The sequence below is a fragment of the Marmota marmota genome, unplaced genomic scaffold (genome assembly GCF_001458135.2).
Source record: "Marmota marmota marmota unplaced genomic scaffold, marMar, whole genome shotgun sequence".
Lineage (NCBI taxonomy): Eukaryota > Metazoa > Chordata > Mammalia > Rodentia > Sciuridae > Marmota > Marmota marmota.
In genome coordinates, this window is record NW_026000142.1 from 19607891 (window position 1) to 19611459 (window position 3569).

At 32.5% G+C, this 3569-nt stretch overlaps 1 long non-coding RNA gene across 1 annotated transcript in view; it reads left to right on the forward strand.

Moving 5' to 3' along the window:
- Positions 1-270, forward strand: part of LOC125611353 — a 19517-nt gene extending 19247 nt beyond the window's left edge. The window contains exon 3 of the long non-coding RNA XR_007341512.1: positions 122-270. This is a non-coding gene — a long non-coding RNA (uncharacterized LOC125611353). The remainder of the gene's footprint in view (positions 1-121) is intronic.
- Positions 271-3569: the final 3299 nt, after the last annotated feature.

Here is a 3569-nt window from a genome sequence, read left to right on the forward strand (position 1 = left end):
ATATATATATATATATATATATATATATATTATATATATATATTATATATATATATAATATATGTATATATATAAATAAATAAAATAAGCTGACAATAATGTTTTCTCCTACAAAACATAGTTATGCATATCATGTGGAAAAATAAAAGACCCAGAATAGCAAAAGCAATTCTAAGCAGGAAGAGTGATTCAGGTGGTATAGCGAAACCAGACTCCAAACTATACTACAGAGCAATAGTAACAAAAACAGCATGGTACTGGTACCAAAACTGGTGGGTGGACCAATGGTACAGAATAGAGGACACAGAGACCAATCCACAAAATTACAATTATCTTATATTTGACAAAGGGGCTAAAAGCATTCGATGGAGAAAGGATAGCATCTTCAACAAATGGTGCTGGGAAAACTTGAAATCCATACGCAAAAAAAATGAATCTGAATCCCTTTCTCCTGCCATGCATAAAAGTTAATTCAAAATGGATCAAGGAGCTTGATATCAAAACAGAGACTCTGCGTCTGATAGAAGAAAAAGTTGGCTCCAATCTACATATTGTGGGGTTGGGCTCCAAATTCCTTAATAGGACACCCATAGCACAAGAGTTAAAAACAAGAATCAACAAATGGGACTTACTCAAGCCAAAAATCCACTAGAATTTCTAAGTATAGTTTTAACTATCTATTTGACATTATTCACTGACTTTCTCTATGGCATTTTCAAATAAATGTTGTCAGAAAATTTTAAGATTCTTCACTCTATTAAAATTAGTCATTTCCCATTCTTGCCTAAGCTGTACAATTTGGGTCACAATAACTAACCTTTAACTTTGAGTGATTGTTGGAGAGATTATTTTTACTCACTAGCATCTGAAATATCCCCATACCCACTATTTCTCCCTAACAATCTTTTCTTTGAAGAGCTGAATGATATCCTTTCAAACACCAAATCTCATTGCATTCATTTCTTATTTTTCCACCTTCTGCTTAAAGTAGAATATTGACTTCAAATGGTGCATGTATCAGATTCTTTAATATGTCTTATAAGGTTTAGCAGAAAAGTCCCTCTTCATTTTATTCAGACTTATTCCTCATTCTGAAGCAGTTTTGTCTTGCTCTTGACATTACCACTGCACTACTTTCTATAGTGTCCCAAACCTAATGCCCAACCTGATCACTAAAACTTTACACATATTATTTTCTATATGAAATGTTCCAAAACTTCCTTTATCTGCTCAAGACCTATTTCTTAAAAACAAAAACAAAACCAAAAAACATACAATTAAAAATACTAAATGTATGTATTTGTGAGCACAACGTTATGCTTTGATATATGGACACATTTTGGAATGATACAATTAAACTCACTCTCTTCTAATTTAAGCACAAAACACCGTATCTTCAGCATTATTTTTATTATGTACACTAGAAGCACTATTGACCTCACTTTCAGTAGCTAAAGCATTATTGCAGTTCTTTGTAGGACTCTTTGATTAATATCTGGCTCTTGAACCAGCCTATTGCCACCAGGATGCCAGGAATTAGGCAAATTTGGCTTATCCTTCCATCTCAAAATATATCAAAGTCCATGTAATGTGATAAAGGATTAATAAGCATTGTCTGAATAAATAAATACAGTTGGATTTAATAAATGTGTGGACCCTAAAAGTTGATCTTGAGGATTGTCTGAAGAGGTATGATTTGGGTGGAACTAGGAGTTAGCTATAGAGAAAAGTAATAGAGGAGCGATAAGTTTGAATAGTTAGTAAATGACTGCTGTTCCCTTGTCTCATATTTTAAATTGTACCATGATCTCTAAATAATATTTTTAATAAAATCATACAAGGGCTCTTATATAAAGAAATGTTCTTATATAGCAAAGATGTGAGGTATGCTTCCCAGACGTAGTTTAAAAGTGTTCTGATATAATTTTTTCCACTTCACTTCAAACTTTCCTACTGTCTTTCCTCAATTTAAAAAAAAATACATAAAGCATATGGAACTCTTCAAAAGAAGGAAGGTAGCTATTAAGTAAAAAAGTAATTAACATTTGGGATAGGTAACTGACAAGTAAGGCACCAGAGATAAGTGACACGTCAAAGATAAGACAGTATTTAAAGGCCTGTTGGGAACTCAGTAAACATTATCAATCATATCGCTGTCACTGTGGGTGAAAAATAAAAAGGAGTTGATGAGCAAAGATCAGTTTTGCAGGAAAAGAGGAGAGCTGCGGTTGAAAAGTGTAAGTGTCTATGTATGCTTTGAAACATTTAAGGCTACAGTTCCCATTAGAGGTTTTCCCCTGTTCAGGTGCAACATAGTTTGAAGAGTCTGTGCAGACTGGTGAAGCATCACAAATGGCATGCTTTGACAGCTGGGGTACCTGTTGCATGATTTCTCTGTCAAACATTCAAAATAAAACTACACAGATGTTAAAGTGCATGCATATGTATTAAAAATATTCTACTGAAGGAATACCAAAAGCTTTTCACATTCAAAAGTTTGAAAGAGAGAATACTCTGTTCTGAAATATATGAAACAATATACTTAAACATCATATGATTCATCTCCGGTCATTTTAATCCTTTCATAGTAAATTTCTCATAAAATTGAAAGTCCTGATGACATTACAAATTCCAATGAGGGGGATTTACTATATTTCTATTTCAACCTAAATTCTAATATCAATTATGTATGAATAATATTCTATCTAATAAATAGGAAAGATGTTGAGCACAATATCTTCATTTTTAATTTTTTATTGTTGCATATTAAGCCACTATGTGGGTTTCATTGTGGCATATTATGGGGAAGATGATGAATCAGATGCAACACTTTCCTTTGTTTTTGTTTTTTTAATTTTATCTATGCATATTAATTATATAAAATGGTGAGTCTCATTGTGGCATATTGTGTATCCATAGAAGCATAATTTGATCAATTTCACTCAAAAAAAATCTCCCTCAAACCCCTTTCTCTACCCTGTTGGCCTCCCTTAGATTTTCATGGTGTCTGGTTTTTTTTTTTTTAATTGTTTCGCACTTTTAGCTTCCACAGAGTAAATAAAATACAAGATAATTTTCTGTGTCTGACATATTTCATCTAAAATTATGGTTTCCAGTTGCATCCATTTTCCTGCAAATGACAATTTCATTCTCTTTAAGGTATAAATAAATCTCCATTGTGGGCCTGGGGCTGCAGCTCAGCAGCAGAGTGCTTGCTTTGCACGTGTGAGGCACTGGGTTTGATCCTTAGCACTGCATAGAAATAAATAAATAAATAAAATTTAAAATACTATGCTGTGTATATGTATATTACATTTCTTCATCCATCCATCTATTGATAGACACCTAAGCTGAATCCATAAATTAGCTATTGTGAATTTTGGGTAATTAACATGGATGTGCATGTATCTTTAAAGTATCCTGACTGTATTCTGGATAAATACCAATAAGTTGTATAGTTGGATCCTTTGGTAGTTCTATTTTTAGCTTTTTGAGGTGCCTCCACAATGATTTCCATAATAACCTTATTAATTTATATACCTTCTAAGATAGTGTAAAAGATCATTTAC